The sequence below is a fragment of the Chiroxiphia lanceolata genome, chromosome 3 (assembly GCF_009829145.1).
Source record: "Chiroxiphia lanceolata isolate bChiLan1 chromosome 3, bChiLan1.pri, whole genome shotgun sequence".
Classification (NCBI taxonomy): Eukaryota; Metazoa; Chordata; class Aves; order Passeriformes; family Pipridae; genus Chiroxiphia; species Chiroxiphia lanceolata.
This window is the reverse complement of record NC_045639.1, coordinates 2,131,787-2,150,564: the sequence shown is the minus strand read 5'-3', so window position 1 is coordinate 2,150,564 and position 18,778 is coordinate 2,131,787. Positions and strand designations below refer to the sequence as shown.

Sequence of the window (18,778 nt, the reverse complement as noted above, 5' to 3'; positions counted from 1 at the left end):
CCTAATCCCAGTGCCAGGAGAGGTGTCTGAGTGGGACCATCTCTGTACAAAGGGGAAAATAAAATATAAGTCTCCCACTGAAATCCTTATAGGGGATATAGGACTTTGATCCTATATTAGAAGTAGGAATGCAGAGGAAAATAAAAATTCTGTGTTCTTCACACCTCAAAATGCAGGGAACTGTGCATGCCAAAATCTGTGCAGAAAATGAAAAGCCAATCACATGAAGGCCCAAATGATGCAGTAAAGGGGCTGTAAATGCAGGCAGGTGCAGGGGGAATTTGAAGGTAAAACAGTCAGAGGTAATTAAAAAGTACAATGGATATTCTGTTAAGAGTATTAGGAAGTAAATGAGAAATGGATGAGTTAAAAAGAGAAAGGAAAAGATCAATAGTGAAAGAGAAGTAGTTAAATAAAATTGCATTGAAGATGTACCAAATGTCTTTGAGCCTGGTGTGACTCAGTGACCTCGGGAAGCTCTGCTGGTTAACAGGGAAGGTGTTCCCAGGGCTCCAGGGGAAGGTGCTGCAGGAAGTGTCAGAGGAAGCAGCACCACATTGCCAGGCAGGGAGGATATTTAGCCAAGAGTCTGGAAGGAATTTGGGAGTGCAGTAGCTGAGTCAAGTTGAATTTTTACAGACTCATTACAACCAGTAAATATCTCAGAAAGTGCAGAGTAACATCTGTCTCATATTCCAGCCACTTCCCAGTACTTCCTGCTTTGTTTGAAATGGGAATCCAGGCTGGAATGTAGAGGCATCTTGGGTAATGCTTTCCAGGAGGAAGGAGCCAGGCCACCTTCTGGAAGCACAGGCTGGAGTCAGTGCTTCCACTGCGGGTCTTGGAACAAACTGCACCTGAACTCGCTTCTGTCCAGCTCTTTAGGACATTTGTGTGCTGCTGAATTGGGCACAAGAACTGCCCTCCTCGGCCACACTCCACACGGATCCCTGGTGTCTGCATATGTAATAACAAAACAAATCTCATTACATTATGTTCATGAAGTAATAGAGTGGGACTTCTAAGATTTTGGCAGTTGTGGACTTCGTTTTCTATTTCTGTTTGCTTCTGAAAGAAGAGGCGAGCCTTTGTGGAAATAGGTGAGATTCCTGTTACTTTTTCTCATTATTTTGTGGATACACACAAAAACAATGCTTTGATTAATAGGCTGCAAATTGCAATAGAAGAATTTTCTGTCTAACAGGCTTCCAAATCCTGCAGAACATCTAGGAGCTGCTCCTCAAGGTAATTCCATCATTTAAAAAAAAAAAAAAAAGGAAAAAAGCAACAGGGACAGATGTCTTTTCACCTTCTATCCACCTGTTAAATAAATTTGTCATTTCTACAGCCAATTCAGGGAAGGAATTATCGGATCCTTTCCTTGGAGACCCAAGTGTAACCCTGCAGGTCTCTGGGGTCAAGCTCATGCCTCCTCAGGAAAGCTCCCTGCACAATTTGCTAGTCAGGGCAGTCATTATCAACCAGCCTGGCACAGGCCTCCAGGGCTTTCCCATTGCCCAGGCTCTGAACTGTGCTGCCCATTCCTCCTCTCACCAATTATAAGTTCTGTACAGTTTTTTAAAAGACTGCAAAAACATATCAACATCATTCCCTTCCTTGTAATGAGGAAGCAATTTTACCTTATTATAACTGACTAAATATGCATGGGCTGACCCAGTAGGACCCTCATTCACCCTTATTCTTTCCCTCTGGAAATCATATTCCATTTTCATCGTTTCCATTTCAAATTTCTCTTCCTCCCCATCCTTCCTCTGCGCTCTCTCTTGATCCCATTCTTGTTCCATCTTTGTCTTTCCCATGCTGAATTGTCACTCCTCACGCTCCTGCTCTCATTACAACTTCCTTTGTGTTTGATGCTCCCTCACAACCATTTGCAACCATCTCCTTTTTACCTTGAGCCTTTTTAACACCTGGCTTAGCATTTATGCAGCGGATTTGCTGCTCAGGCTTCAATTAGTTGATAGGTGGCGTTAATGCTGTTTCCTGCCTCCCCAAATGGAATTCCCCACTGAGTTACTCTGAGGACTCCCAGTGTGGACCTGGATCCTTCCCATGGGTTTGTGTGTAGCTGTGGCTCTGTCTGCAGACCACAGGCCAGACTGGGAGGGAATTTATAGCTTGGTGAAAATCACTTTTCAGCCTCCTTAGCAGCATCTGTTGAGATTGTTTAGCAGAGCGTGTGAAACCCGCTTTCCCAGTGACAAAATGCTGCACATTCTTCATGCCCAGGGCCTTGGCAGGGGAGTGAGGGAGGTGCTGCAGAGTAAGACAAGGAGGCTCTGAAGTGCCTCAGAAAATCTATGCCCTGAAAAGTGCCCTGAGCCTTAATGTCAAAGATAAGAGGGCACATCAAGGCTGTGAATCCTGGTGACCACTGGAGATAACCCCCAGCTGGTGTCAGGTTGGTCTTGGATCTTGCATTTGCAGAAGTGAAAGGGCTTTGAGAGCTTTCCCTGGGATAGACTGGCAGTCCAGTCAGCTGAGGACCTGACCCAGGTGCCATCAAAGGGAAAGGAACAGAGAGACTCCCAAAGCTGGCAAAGGCTCTTAGACCACCAAACATTCCCAGCTGCCCAAATCCTGCACACAGGTGTGGTGAACACTCAGTGCCCACAGGGGACAAAGGGAAATAAAGACTGGACAGGTGGGAGGTGTGAGCAGACAGGTCATAAAGCCTCGGACTGAGGCACTGCCCCTGTCCTGTGACAGGCTGATGGCACGTAAACCAGTCCTTCCAGGCTGGGTTACTGCACTATGCACAGAAGGGGTTTTGTTTTGGTTGACCAAACTCTCTTTTTCTATATTTTGTGCCCCACGTGTGTTTCGTTTGACATTTGAAAAATATTGCTCTTCTTTCAGCTTTTGAAAAGCATGACAAGCAGCCCCATTTTCACATGCAAGTCGGATCTCTCCTGATCTCTGGCAAGGTGAGTAGCCCAGCAAACCTTGGCTGTAGGTGGGGGAGGCGGAAAAATGAGAGTGAAAGCATCCAGATATTTTTGTAATGGGACTTCAGCCTGAGGTGGAGTGTTCCCAGCCACACATTTCTCTGTGTGTGCATCTTGTTTTGGAGGAGTTCAGGCTGAGAAAGGATCAGCCTGGATATTTCCCTTTATTGATCTCTGCTCATGTTCACACGTGCAGGGAAATTCTCTCTGTGCAAACAAGCTGAACTAATAGAGCCAGTGGAGTGAGCATCTCTTAACAGCTCCTTATTATCATCTGTCTCCTCTTCAGATGTTTTCTGCTGTGCCACACATTGAGCTCTGTCTGCTGGAGAAGTAAAAAAGGTCAAATGAAGGTGAGAACACTTCATTCATAATTTTTATGAGTTATTCAGACCCACTGTATCATTACCCCTCGGAAACATATGTTTTCTGATGGCACTTTAGAAAATATTCAGCACATCTTGACAGTCTTTCCTAAGTGATACAGATCAGTTGTCACACTTTGTCATGTGGCATCAGGTTGTGCAGTGCAGTGAATTTGCTGTGGTGTGATGTATTACAGCCATTTGAGAGCCCATTCTGATAATTCCTGTGTCTCTAAAGGTAATGCTGCATGATGTGTCTTCCCAGGAGTCAGAAGTGTTTTAGTGTATCCCCACTGGAGTTACAATTTAAAGGTTTTCTCAGGAAATACTTGGTCACCCACCTCCTACTCACTCTGATATGAGCATGTGAAACATAACTTTTCATTAAACAGTTATCTCAGAAGGCATAGGATTTTTTGGCTTTTCAAGGTGAGTGTTCTCAAAACCCCTTTTTGCCCAGGGAAGCTGCACCTCCCACATCCAGGTGTTTCAACTTGGCTTTTCTCTTAGGGAATCCCAGGGACTGTGCTGCCAGCAAAGACAGACAGAGGATAAAATTTTGCCAAATAATCCTTTCTGTTTGCTGTTGTCTTACAAAAAAAAATAATACCCATAACTGGGTTTAAATTTATTCACTTCCCAGAGAAGATTTTCACAGTAGAATTTTGCAGCAGTTGGACAGGGACATTAACTAATATTCTGTTAATTTGTGATAGTTCTCTGTTTGGATCAGAGTTGAGCCACTAAAAGAGAAAGCTCTTTAAAATTATGTGTAACCCAGACCATTATGAAGGTTATCAACATCTCAGCTATCAGGAAAGTTAAACTGGACAGAGCACACAAAGCTGCATTCCCAGCTCCATGGTCACCCAGTTTGTTGGGACTAAATCAAACCTTCGTAATCCCAGGTGCACAATGTAAGGCTCACATATTTAAATCTGGTTTCCAAAACCAAATACACATATTGAATATGGCCCCAAAACCTCTTGAGTGGTGTCTGACAGGTCACAAGCAGCCCCTGGATCCTCCCCCACACTCAGGCCCTCACTGTAACACGGTTGAGCTGAAGGAACCGTTTGTTGTTTGTGCCCCCAGTTGGTGAATGCTGGAAGAGTTCACTGGAGATGAAGCTTTCCAGCCTTCAAAAATAATCCACCTTTATCCCAGCACTCAGAATGGTTTAGAAAAAAAAGTGAAATTGTGAGAGTTTACTGCCTCATTTACAAACATCTGCTTGGCAAGGAGAGTTTTATTGTGGCTGTAAGAGCTGACAGAGGCTGAAAGGACAGGGCTGTGCAGCTCGCTCGTGCTGAGCTCCGGGGTGAGAACAGCAGTCACTGCTCCTGTCCTGGACAGAACAGGTGGGAGAGCAGAGACACCACATTTATTTGGGATGGCCCAATGGCTTTCCTTGCTTTTCTTGCTAATTGCACCCTCTGAAATGCTGCAGGGCTAGAAGGCTGCAGGCTCTTCCCTCAGTTGCCCCATAACACTGGCCTTAAACATAATTCTTTTTAGGTCTCTGTGCCTTGCAGTGCCAACTCTGTGGGGCCCCACACAGGCAGAGGGGCTTTGCTTTATGATTAACACATTTCTGAACCTCTGCAACCCCTTGGTTTCCCAGTCTCCTGCTGAACGTTATGAGGTTTGTGGAGGGCTGAGCCAACATATAAGGTGCCATTATGGATTCTGAGCCATCCATTCCAGCGCTTAACTGCATCTGCTTTCCTACCACCACCTCATCAGAGGCAATTTGGAAACTGTAACCACAAAACAAGTAGCAGGCCAAGTGTGTAACCAGCACATCCAAATGATCTGAACCCCCTGGTTTCTATAGGTTCTAATAGCCTAATAAATGGGTTTTTGGTACTGAGCTAAGTACAGTCATATATAATTGCCGTTATTCTCACATTAAGCTGCAGGGAAGTGGCAAACCCAATTAGATTAAATCCTACCACGTCTCCTTGGGATTTGTGGTAGACATTTAAGCAGAGAGACGTGTCACTTCCAGAGACCAATTTGCTTGTACCTGTCTGCTTAGATTTATTGTGATTTGTCCTTGGTTTTGTGTATGTTTGTTTGCAGAAGCCAGCTCCAGATGCAAAGCACATCAGTGGAGCTTTGGAACATTATTTTTAATTAGCTGGGTTCAGTTTCTAGTAACATGCTTGAATTGCTTCTGGGCTACTAATGGAGTGTGGAAAATAAATATTGTTGCTCTCAGATATGTTTTTTCTGGTAACAGAAAACTTCCCATGCTTTGGCAGGGAGGCTTTATGTGCCATGAGCCTCAGAACACAGGGCAGCCAGTCCAGACAGGAAGTTACAACTGAGTTGTCCTCAGTTTTGTTCTCCTTTCTGAAACCCCAATAGAAATCCTAATTATACCAGAAAATATTACAGAAACTGCAGGGAAAAGTTGAATTTATTTTTGTTTCTTTCTGCAATTGAACTGAAATGGGCAAAGTTTACCTCACTCGACACCTGGAAGAAATAGGGCATAAATCAGATACTGAAATGTGGGTCCTAATGCCAAGGAAGAGGATTTGCTTCTCTCTGCCAGGTGTAGTTTTGTGCTCTCCTGCACATTTGTATGAGGAAACAGCAAACCCTTTTAGTCTCCTTTGTATTCTGTGCTTGTGGAAGTGACTGTACAAGGAGCAGCAGATGAAGGGCTGAGGATGGGATATGCAGACAATTGCTTGTTTTCTTTGCAGGAAAACATCACTCAAAAATCATTTCCAGGCTAAGACATATCACACAGGACACCTTTCTTCTTTCAAAGGGAGGAAACAACGCAGGTTAACACCGAAGACCAGAGTTCAAAGTTTCCACAAAGCAAGGGCTGCCTCCATCTGACAAATCACACAGTTAAATTCCAAGTCAGTGAGCCTGAAGCCCTGCAGCGCTGAAAGCATTTGGATTAGGATAATTGTGGTTGCAAATTGCCTTCCTTGCAGGGAGTGTGAACCTCTTCAGCCAGGGAAGCAGCCGTGGAGTGACTGGGTGTCCATCCATAAGGCATTTCCATTCAGGCTTTCACCATGGGAAGGGATTTTACAAAACTCAGGTGGTCACTGGCTGGGGCCCACAGCAGACTCCAGCGGGCAGGCTGAACTTACCTGGAGTGATGGATAACCCCAGAAACCCGGGAGAGGTGGGAAAGGGCAGGATCTGTGCAGGACGTGGGGCTGGAGCAGCAGCAGGAGCTGCCGTGCGGTGTGAGCTCGGCGGCCGGGAGCAGGAATGGCAGTAGGGATGCCATCTGCTGCTCGCAGGGTGAATAGCTGGGAATGAGGCTCCAGGAACATTCCTCTCGGAGTTTTTGCTGAGTTTATGTGGTTTTGTGTGTGTGCACGGATATCACATTTTCTCCGTGGCTATCCCGTTGCAGTGGTGTGTTTGGGGCAGTGCAGCTCAGCAAAAAGTCTGAGGCTGCAAAAGGGGTAAAGGCAGAAATGAAGTCACAGGGTGAGAGAGCAGTAAATGGAAATTCCACGTCTCGTGATCCCGTTTGCTCATCCCAAATGCACTGAAAATTTCTAATGCATCCCTTAGATATTTTCCTGATTGCTGTAGTGTCTCCCCTGGGGGACTCCAAACCACCACAGTGGCTGAAGGAGCACAGTGAGGCACCTGCCAGTCACACTCACATCCATGTGTGCCATGTCAGGGCCATCAGATCCCAGGGCTGTGCCACTGCATTTCCAGTCCTGTGGCAGGAGAAACTTCTCCCTGAAATGTGGCCAAGGAGAATTTAGTTTAGTCATGTCAGTGGTTATTTAGATACCAGTAACAGACTGTGGGAACACAATTACACCATTATTTATATCTGCCTGGTGAACTACTGGGACCAGTGTGATGGTTTGGAAAACAAGTCAGAAGGTGTTTGTTCAATGGCCTCTTCTACTGATTGTTATCAAACAACAGCTCATGATTTTGCACAGTGAGAATTTTGTGACTGCAGTGATCTGAAGAATGTCTCTGCTCACAAACCAAGCTGCTTATTTAATTAGGTCCTTCTGGCTCTTTGGATTTAATAATTCTAATTAAATTGTTATGGTTATGACTTGCATTTGGATTATGCCCACAGTCTCAATTAGGACTGTGAGAGGACCTCATAAGCACAGGGAAGGACACATGGCATTTGGTTTTATCCAAACAGTGCTGAGCACAACCACCTTCTGCTGCTTTGTGGCTGCTCAGTGAATGTGAAAAGCAATATGGTTGTCTCAAAGAAGAGCTAAGAGTTCAGTTTTAGACACTTGAGTTCAAAAATTCCTCTGGGATTGTGAGCATTATCTTTAAATATAGTATTGACTCTGCTCTAGCTCTGTTTTGAGAACCCACCATGACTGAGAAACTGGGGTCTTTAAGCAAAGACTACCAGCTGCTCTGGCCAGGCAGATGTGGGCTTTTAAATCTGTTCTTCATACTAATATTACCTGTTGTTTTTATGTCAGAGCCTTGCCTGCAGGAGGCTGATGGGGCAGCTTCTCCAGGGACTGAGAGGGGCAGATGGACCTTGGGGGAGAAGGGACCGAACGTTCGAAAGGGAAAACCAGGGGACATGGAGGTGAATGTTTGAATTGCTGGGGGACAGAGAAAGAAAAACTTCTCTGCGCTTGCAGTGTTAGGCAGGTGGTCACACGACCAGGAGCTGCAGTTGTAGGAACTTTGGCTGGAAAAGAACCACGTTTGGATAATGGCAGTTGGATCTCATGGAGCACTGAGGATACTTGGATTTTTATAGCCAGCAGTGAGTAAAATGCACTTGACACTTCCAGTTCCATCACTTCAAAGTGTGACAACTAGAAATCCTTTCTTTTTCTTACTCTGAGAGAGCCATATGCTCCGAGATCCTACTGTCCTTCTGGATGGCACCCAGAGGATGGGAATCAGTGCTAATGGTTGGAAGGAGGGCTGTGACTTGTCCGTAAGAAAGCAGGAGCTCTCCTGTCATTAGAAATGTTGGTAGAAATGTGATGTCAGTCTGGTGATGGTCCCACAGGGAATCCCAGCAGACCTTATCCTCAGGGATGCAGAGGCTGCTGAGCCCCTCAGATCCTTCCTCAGAAGAGTGTTTTACTGTGACAGTCACTTCCTCAACCCCCAGAATCATCTGGATCTCTGTTCCTGGCCAGTTACACATCCACTGAGTGACTGTGGCTCAGCAGCTCTGCAGGATTACAGAAAATGTCCCGTCTTTACCTTCTGCATCACTTCTGTTATGAAACTGAGGTTCAGCAGAACTATTACTATTAATAAAAATTAGGGCTGTTACTGATCTGGGCTTCTTTCCAATGTGAACAGTGTCTGGATGAAATTACAGCAATTTGAAAACTTAATTTGCGTTCCTGCCTTTGCTAGATGGTGGGTTAACCTTTTTCCTAGCATTTTTTGTCCCAGGTTGTTGTACATCTTTGCCAGTTTGACACTGATGCCTGAAATCACCTCCCAGGTTGTACCTCCAGAGGCTTGTTGGGTTCCCAGCTCTGCATTGGCTCAGACACAGCAGCTTTCAGTGTTTTAGAAGCTTTTTACACATGTCAAAATAGGAAACCAAATCCTGGTTGGAGCACTGTGCACTAATCCATTACCTCGTGTGAGGCTGACAGCGTGTTCAAAGGGAGTAATTTCCCCCTCCATATGAAAGATGGGATCTTTTCAAACTTTGTTTTATGCCTGTCACTAAGTTCAGCAATGCTTTTGTGAGAGGTGTGTGAACCACAAGTGGCAAAGCTGATAAAAGCCAGACCAGCACTGAGTGGAAAAGTCAGGTGTAGGGGTTGAAATTTGAAGATGTATCTCCAAGTAGAGCCAGGCGAGGTTTGACCCTGGAATTTTTGCATATGGAACTTATCTTTTCATGCTCTGACTCTGCAGAGGTAGGGCTGGGGATGCTGGAGAGAGGGGGAAGCTGATGGTCATGACAGATGACCCCCCCAGCTCTGACTTATGAGGTTCTTCTTTAAAGGGAGAACAGGTTTTTCCAAGTGCTTTCCTGAGATAAGCCTTTAATGGCAGTGCTGGGAACTGGCTGGTACAAGGACCACACAAACCTGCCTTGGGAAATGCTGTGGCTGGTTATGTGCCTTTGCCAGAGCACTGCTTAAGATCTGGGAGTGTGGAGAGCAGATGTCAGGATACACAGTGGATAATTTAGGAATGCTCTGATACCATTTGCATGTTGATACCACTAAGAAATTTTAACATCTGCAGAGAAAGAGTTGGTTATTTTACACAACTTAATTGTATTAATTTATTGCAATCGTGAGATATTAATCAATTTCCTACAAAGGGAATGAAGGAATATTCATTTTATGTTTTTTGTATAAATAGGGGAATTCTTGGTTTGAATAAAAGCTGCTGCAAAACTGGTACCAACACATCCATCCCTATTTCACCAACACATTCATCCCTATTTCACCAACACATTCATCCCTATTTCACCAACACAGCTATCCCTGTGTCACCAACACATCCATCCCTATTTTATTTATCTACTGTGCCAAATTATCTACATTATTTTTTTATGAAGACCTGTAATCTTGTCAACTTAGTGTGGGCCAGGTCCCACTACCAGCACACCTGTATTCCATTTACTCTCCCTGGTATCCCATTTTTCCCTTTGCTCTCTTGACATGTTTTCATGAGCTCCTTTAATATGTACTTTGGCAAAGCTTCCTCATCCTCCCCTTGCTTTTCTTGAGAAGTTTACATAAGTTATTTTTTCCACTTGTTTCCCTCCTCAGCTTTTTCTCTGTCTGTGATCCTGCTCTGGAAGGTGTTTTCCAAAGTCTGACATGATACATCTCATGGACACCCATGGAGGAGATTTTCTCTGATCATTATTAGCTTTGGACTAAGATTTATTTCTCGTGAGGTCACGTTTCAGATCATTCACTCTCTTCCCTGAATTGTTGACTGCTTTTCATACTATGGCAGGCACAGGCCACTAGAGGACTCTGTTTGCCATCATAAAGCAGTGCTCTGGAATCAGGCTTTGCTGTTCTGTATTTTTAAGGTATATAATTTTACAGAGTATACAAATATACTCATTTACACAACTGTACTCATTTACAGGATGCCATTCAGCAATCAGAAGTGCAGTCCAAATGATGGTGAAGCCCCTGCAGAAAATGTGGTCTGTGCTGTGCTTCCTTTAGAACAAAAATACAATATCTGGGCAAATCTGCTCATCTCTCTACGTGAGTATTTGCTGCAATATTGAGGTCCTGTCTGCAGTTCTGGCCTGCACTTCCTCGTTTGGTTCTAGGCTTTCAAAATACCTCAGTGATGTAAGGAAGGAGATTTCAGAAGCTCTCAAGGATTAATGATTTTTAAAACCTTTCCCCCAGCTTTTCCCACTGGACTCTCACAGGAAGCTTTCCCATCTTGAAAGGTCCGTTGGATTGGGATCCGTTCCAGAGACTTCCAAATCAGTTTTCAGAGTAAGGAGATCCCTGCTGTAATTTTGAAGGAAAGGAGCCAGAATAAAGCAGATTATATCTCTGTTGTCTTTGGGCAGACAATAGAAATAATTGCGATTCAGAGCCATTATTTGGGGGTTTTCCCATCTGTGTTTCTCCCGGAACAGCAGAGGTTGTGCTGTCAGTCTCCGTGGCTGTTTGCCCAGCAGCTGCTGGCCCTGCCCACCCAGCAGTGAACATTATCCCGCTCACTGCAGCCAAGGGAAAGCTGCCAGGGGGGCTCTGCCCTCTGTTTGCTTTCAGTCACAACAGAGCCCAGCAGAGGCACGAGGGCACTTGGGCATCCGGGCAGGATCTGCAGCTCATCAGCACAAAAGGGGGAAGGGAACTCGATGGAAAATAACCAAACTGCCCCCCCCGGGTTCCTCAGTCCTGCAGGGAGTGCTCAGAGTCTGCTCAAGTGAGCACAGAAAGCCCTCAGAGAACCTCCTGCTAATGGCTGGGTTTGTTTTATAATCCAGTGACATGTTGGAATGTTCTACTCCCGTGAACTCACTCTTTTAAAAAGAGCAGATACTTGGCATTCTAAGAACATTTCAGCATAATCTACTCCAGGCACGTCAAGGCAAAAAAAGAGCCCGGGATGACAACAGCTCCTGCTCTGAGGAGGGGCAAATGAAGCCAGCAGAGAGGGCTCTTTAGTGGGTTTTTAGTGTCTGTGATGCCTTCCTCGTTTCCTTCTTGTTTGTTTGGGCTTTGCTTAGTCCTTACCAACAGCCTACGGTTTTGGAAGGCAATTTAGAAATTATTTCAAGTAGGAATGATTCGGTAGCTATTGATGCAGTGTTTTGATGCCTTTCATAAAATCAGTCAGTTCTGCAGTCTGTGAAAAAAAGAGGAAAACTTGAGAACATTTTTCTTAGATTTTTATGATCAGTAATTTTTATTAGGTTTTTCTGGACTTACTGGAATTCTGTGAGTAGCTGAGGGTTTTTATAGAAGAATGACACAAGAAAATGAACAAACCCCCTTCAAGAATCAATTTTGAGTATTGAAAGCACTGAATTAGATGCTTTCTTTGGTTTCAAGAGACAGAGCACAGGTATTATAGCCCAGACCGGGTCATTTTCTATCCACATTTCCTGACCACAACTTGTGCTTATCCAATTTCTTCCTTTTGAGAATGTATTTGTGTCTTTTTATGGACACAACACATCTACTGCCTTTGAAGTCTGTAATGAAATAGGAAATAATCTTGTCTTTTGTTCCATTTCTTATCTCTGCTCTATTGAGCACAATATAAAGAATGCACAAAGGAACCCAGCAGAAGTATTTAAATACCACTTGTGTCTTGAGTTGAGTTCTGGTCACCCTTGCACTGGGATGCAGAGGGTGGGAGCATCTTTCAAGTAAGAAATAACAGCTCTTAATATTCCTAGAAGCTTCCAATGAAGAAAAATATTAATTGATGAATTTCAGCGATTTCTTGTTGAACTTTGAATATGAAAATACCTTGACATGGGCAGTGCCACTTTCTGTCAAGGCAACCAGCATCATTTTTAAATATCATCTAAAAACCTAAACATCCTCCTCAACAGGGCATAGAACTTAAATTGGAACAGTGTCTGTTTTAATCACTCTAATTAAAAAATCTCTTTTGTCCATTTGAACCCCAGGAGTGGAATTTGGCAGAACTGCCTGTAAAACATGGCATTTGTGGCTCACATTTGACACGTCTCTGATGTTGTTGGCAGGGCCAGGGCACACCAAGATCAGAATCAGATCAGAATCAGTCCTAAGGGATGTGCCCATAAGTGAGAAGTTTCCATTACAGTATATATTGTGTGAAGCAAAGGCCCTCAAATCAGGAAAATGTTCTGCTTGTCAGAATGTTTGGAAAGCAGCTGAGAGAACAGGAGTGCTGTGCTATGACTGACTAACACTTGGAAACCAGTGCAGGCACCTTAGTGCAAGACAAAAGGTGCAGTGAGTGCTGTTCAATCTGATTGCTGACATGAGCATTCCATGGAATCCTCTGCGAGGGGGAATTCAGATCCCCTGGGTGCCAAAGCCCAGTGACTGCCCCTCACACCCCTCAGCCAGCTGTTGGTGCCTCCCCAGAGGGGTTCAGCTCTGTGGTGCTGACTTCAAAAGAACATATTAAAGTGAATTCCTGACCCACAGTCAATACTTGTGAGTAGATCAATGTCATAAGGATTTATGGAGGTGGGAAAACTACCCAGTCATCCGTGGCTGCCTGTCTTTGATATCAGAGTTGGCAGAAGAAATAACAATTCTGTTTTGCAACAAGTGTCATGATTTCCAGATTTATTTTTACGTCAGACTGAAATAAACCCAAGGCTGCTCTTTTTTTAAATACTGACATGAAACTCTCCGGGTTTCAGATCAAAAATATCAGGTTTGCTCCACCTAGAAGGGAGTTTGGCCTGCACATATCAAAATGTTAATGTCTGTAGTCCCTGTAGAATCTCTCAGCTTTCGTGAAACAGAGTTTCACTGATCAAGTGATTCCTGTCACCTCATTCAGACAGAGGCATTTTTATACACTGAACAAGGGTTTAATATTATGCTAAAGTGAGGGATGTGATTAATTATTGCCTAAACACTCATATTTCCCAAAGGGCCACTTGACATCCCCTCACTCATCGCTCTGCCTTTGTCTCTGCCTGGTTTGTGCCTTCCTTGGGGAGTGGAACTTGTTTGGTTTGTGATTTCTCTTGGGCACTTTTACAGCACAGTCAAAGCACTGTGCAAACCTCTCACACAGGCTGCAAATGGGGCTGACAGCAAATTATTTGATTGCCTAACAATATATAATAAATATAAATAAATACAAGTGCCAGCACCAGAGCAGGAGGGCTCATTTTACTTTACAGCCATCCTCCCTGAAAATGGGAAATGCAGGAATGCTGTGTGGGAATGATGCTCTGTGTGTTTGCAGCTCCCTCCCTATGGCTGTTTGTGTGATTGGAAGTTACAGCAAATGCTGGCCCAGGTTTCAAGGGGAGGATTTGTGATCCATGAGCACCACTAGGGGCTCATTTGGCTTTGCCAAGCGCAGGGACAGCCATGGCTGCTCATGGATCCATGGGCTGGTGCCGTCCTGGGACTGAAAACCCAATCCAGAGTCTCTCTGAGCTGTAGCTCTTGCCCAGATGGAGCCACAGTGACTTTACTGGAGTTGTGTTTTTGCACAGGAGGGAAGTTGCCCAGCCCTTGCTTGTCCCTAATGAGACAGTGGGGTGTCCAGGGAATAATTTCTGAGACAATTCCATAAAAAGATGGGGGAATGAGCCACAGAGCTGCTGTTGGATTGTCCTGAGGGAATCTCAGATGCACAACTCCCCTCCCATCTGCTACAGGCTGTGCCTGGAGCTCACTCTTTGCCTGCCCTGAGTGAAGCAGTTCTGAGGTGCCTGGTGGTCTCACTTGAAACTGGTTGCAGAGAGAATGTTTCCTGCATCATTACCTAGTCCTCAGCTTGTGGTATTGTGTTCACAGCCAGGAAAAATGACTTTAGGGGTGTGCTGTCAAAGTGAGTGTGAGGAGGAACTTGGCCAAAACCAGAGTACATTTTAATAGCAATCACACAGCTAATCCAAGCTGACCTTCACAAATCAACACTTGATGTCTAAATGTTACATGTTTTCTTATTCATTATGTCAGATTTGTTGCTTTTCTCATCTTTAAACAGGGTTGGAAGTGCTTTACAAGACTGGGTGTTTTGTTCCTTGAGCACTGGTGTGAGTTCAGTGGTTCCCCAGCCTGGACACGGCACCGTGTGTCCTTGTGTGGGTCCGTGTGTGGCCATGCTGTGCTTCTGGGGCTGCTGGAGGTGAGAAAAGGACTCTGTGCTTGACTTCATCAGCTGATAGAGGCATTATTATTCATCTCCCAGCACCTTGTGTAGGAATGCAAAGAGCTTCTGGAGTTACTGACTTCGATTCCCTGGTGGGAGCCATTCGTGCCTCTGTCACACTCATTTCTCTTCCAATTGGACTTTCCTGAGCATTATTTCTCCCATATTTCCCTTTCCTTCCTAGGCCCAGTACAGCCCTCAGCCTTCTGATCCCCTGATCTGCACAAGTTTGCTTGGCAGTATTTCCAGAACCAGAAGACAGTTGTTTTCTTATAAATTAGAGTATCTGTGGCCTTGCCAGCAGTAATGACTGAGACTGAGCTGCTCCCACCCCACTGAATCAGGCTGGCAGTAAGAGGATGGTATTTGTGTTACACTTCCAGTGGTTCAGGCTGAAGTGAAATAAAAAATCATGGGGCAGTTCAAAGCAATTAAAGTGTGAGGGCCTGGCTCAGCTTTCCAAACATACCTGCATGTTTATCTACCCTGCAGCATAAATCAGCTCTGGCTCACGGAGCTGTGCTGGATGAGGAATGGCTCTTAACAGAGACTCTTGCAGTCCCAGTGTGTTTATTTAATGTGGCAAAAGAAATCTATAACTCCTTGTATGTCTGTGTGTAAGAATCTCATCATTCAGACAGTTCTGCTGTCTTGGCTTAGCAGTTCATAACCGTTAGTAAGATTTCTCTTCCCTGCACTGCAGCACCATAAAGAACACTCTGCCTGGAGAGGGCGAGTCAGCAGAATTGGGAACTTGCCCCTGTCCCCAGGATGTCTGTGCTTGGGTACAGTTCAACAGTTGTGCCTTTTCCCACAGGGATAGTTACAGAACGAGCTCCTTCCACTTTCTGATCACCTGTGGGCACATGAGGTTTAATTCCTCTTACCTTTTCATATCCAACCATCATTTAGTGGAACACCCTTTCCAGCAGCAGAGGAGGCAGTTTCCACTGGAAGGAAAAAATCTGTAAGATCTATTCAAATCCACCAGCAGGTCAGTTTATACTCCCCAAGGAATTATCAAAGCCTGCAGGGGCATCCACAATCCCAGATTTCAGCCCACAGATTTAAAGGCTGCTGCCTGCTTTCAAAAAAGAAAATACTCTTACATTTCAAGTCTATTTTAAAATCGCAAACCTTCAGTTTGGTGAGCTCACTTTTTTTTTTTTTGCTTTCAGGATATGAGAGCCTTGAGAGTGTGTCGGTTGTAGCTGAAAAAAATACTCACCAGAGGAGGCTTAAAGCAGGAGTGGGTGCCCAGAGATGTCACTGTATGGGAAAGGTTTGTATGATGGTTCTGGATGGATTGCAGGACCTGGAAAAACGTGCAGTTAATGTGGGTGAGTATCTCCAGGTTCCTTCTGGAAATGTTACCCCGTCAGTGATTTCCCACTTTCCCTGGAGTGTGAGAAAATTTAACAGCAACTTTGTACATAATTTCTTTGAAAACTGTATGAAGAGGCTGGTTTGTATTAGCCAAGAGCCTCAGATGACATTTCAATGGATGTTGGAAATTTCTGAAAGTGTTTTAATAAATTCAAAAAGGGACATGATTCTGTCTCATATACAAACTCTTAATAAATTCCACTGTATTATTCCATATTTCTTCTCTTTGAAGTTAGATCTTTACCAGGCTCTTCAAGACTGATACAGACATGGAAATAAATATGGAAAAAAATTAAATATTACTTTTTGTTTTATATTTTGGCCCAGTTCAGTATGACAGACAGTGTCAGTTTGTATGTAGCTACCCACTGTTCCACATAATTTTTGGTAGCTGAATCCAGTTTTCTTGGATTACAGAAGGGGGCAGTGATGGTTCATTTTTTGGAACTGGAATCCCCAGCTAAGAAAAGCTTTGGCTTTATTGAACACAGAAATAGAAGAGCCCAAGACTACTCTTGCTATTTTGCTTCCTCCTGTTACAATCATTCTTCCTACTTGTTATTTTATTTTCTGCAAGGAAAAAGGTCCCATCTTGGAGGGAATGTGAAGGCAGTGGATTGCACAGTGTTCCTGTCACCTTAAAGTTCTGAGATATTTCTATTATTACTAAAATACAATAAAATAGCCCCTGGAAACTGGGTCTTCATGTTTGTTTGGTGTCTTGCTGCATAGCCCAGCCTTCTTGGGCTGAATTCTACTCTGTCATGTTCAGTCTCTGCTGTTGGAGAAGGCTGAATACTTCTTTAAAAGCCTTATAAGTAGTTAACCAAATTGACTTTCATAGAGTGGAATCAAAATAATGCCTGTGATATGTTTATTTCTGACCAATTATTAAAACCTTCCATTCCAGATTTGATGAGATTTTACACACACAGCCCTCAACACATTCCTGAGGTGAAAATGCTTATTGATAACAATTACTTTATTGTGTATACAATGAATTTCCAAAAGAATTCTCCAGAAACAGAATAGTTCTGGAACATTTCTCAAGTTACAAAAGGACATATAATCTTCCATTTTTTTACTAAAACACACTGGGAAGAAAAATAACCTTATCCTGGATTTATTTTGAACTTCAGTGCCCACATCACTAATATTTTAATCAGATCACTTCTCCCAGGCGTCCCACCACAGGATCAGGGCTTCTTCTGGAAGTACAAATCTTATTTCTTGATGAAGCCCTTTAGGGTTTGGGGGTGTCCTCTTGGGGTTATCTGACTGTGCTCTGCCTTGTGTTTGCTCCCAGCAGTGTCTCCAGGTGTTCCCAGGGCAGTGCTCCAGCTGGAACCATTTACCTCGTTCCACCAGAGCCTATTTAGCTGGGCCTCTCCCACCTGGGCCCTTCTGGAAAGATCCTGGAGGTGAGAAGATGTCGGATCATCCTCTGTCAAGGAGCAGCCAGAGGGGTAAGTGGGCAATATGTGGCAGCAGTTTCAAAGTTTGCTATAAAAATATCAATAACTACTTAAATGTCCTATCATAAGCTTCTCTGAACTCCAGAAGTTTTTAAAGGGGGCATCAAAGCCCCTGAGATTAAACACAACAGGGGGTTTATGTGTTTAAACTTAACAGTGTTAAGTCTGTAGACCCAAGCTGGGAAATTATACCAAATATACAGTTGATAGCACTTCAGAAATGGAACTGGAAGAATTTCAGGTGGTGTTTTTGAAAGATGGTGTTAATGAAGTTGCTATCTGCTTTTGGTAGATCAAACAGTCCCTTTATTTCCCTTATTCAGGGATCAGCAGGGTGACATTAAGTATTTGTGGATGCTCTGCTTTGCCAAGGTCATTTTAATTAACCAAAATAACAGCAGGCAATAGAATATTGGATCTAAAACCCAGATAACAGTGGGGATAAACGAGGAATAATTCCAACTGCATGTGCCAGAGGTGTTGGTAATGGGTAAGTGGTATCACACTTCATTTTATACAGAGGTATGTGCAGAGCCTTTAAAATAAACTCATTTATTTAGGCAATCAATCTCTGCTGAACAGTCAGTAATGTGTCAATGGCAGCTTTTTAAATGGCTTTACAAATGTCTTTTGTTTTCTGGTTTTTAAGCTCCGTTAAATTGGTCAAACTGATGCTCCCTGGATGGGTGAAAGAGGCAATGCAGCAGCAGAGAAGAGATACTTGTGATTGAGGGCCAGCAAAGGCTGCTGGGGAAATGATTTTTTTACATGTTAATTTTATTAAGACAGTTGAACTCTCTGTAACTCCAAGTAAAGAATTACTTCAGAATTATTTTTATTAGGAGGCAGATTAATAGGGATGGCATCCATAAAAGCCCTGCAGTTGAAGCAAATCACGTCAGGGACAAACTGAATGCGTTCCAGATACTCATAATTCCACTAAATGCATGGTCTAGCACTACATGTGTAAGGATGGCATTCCCCATATGGATTTGGCTGCTTTGGCAATGCACACTCTGCTTCTCTATCCCCACTTTTGATGCCAAATGCTTGGAAAATATTCCTTTAATTACCTAAGGTCAGCTTTATTTGAAAAACCGAAACTGTGGCCCTGCTTACGCTCAGGTGGCCCTCAGAGCTTGGTGGGGAATGTGGATTTAACCCAGAGCAGCTTCACATGGTGTTCCTTAACTCAGATCCCTCAGTAAGAGCTGTGCTTCTGCCCAGCAGAACAGCCCTGGCAGCTCTGCTGTGTTATAAGAGATTCATT

General features: G+C 44.0%; 1 long non-coding RNA gene across 2 annotated transcripts; it reads left to right on the top strand.

Annotated features, from left to right (window-relative positions):
- Positions 1-2,829: 2,829 nt before the first annotated feature.
- On the top strand, positions 2,830-14,617 carry LOC116783905. 2 transcript variants are annotated; one of them, XR_004355892.1, is made up of 3 exons: positions 2,830-2,948; positions 3,259-3,322; positions 14,483-14,617. It is a non-coding gene; the product is annotated as an uncharacterized LOC116783905 (long non-coding RNA). The 2 variants fall into 2 exon arrangements; XR_004355893.1 differs by lacking the exons at positions 2,830-2,948; positions 3,259-3,322 and adding exons at positions 6,169-6,216; positions 7,798-7,910.
- The last annotated feature ends 4,161 nt before the right edge of the window (positions 14,618-18,778 follow it).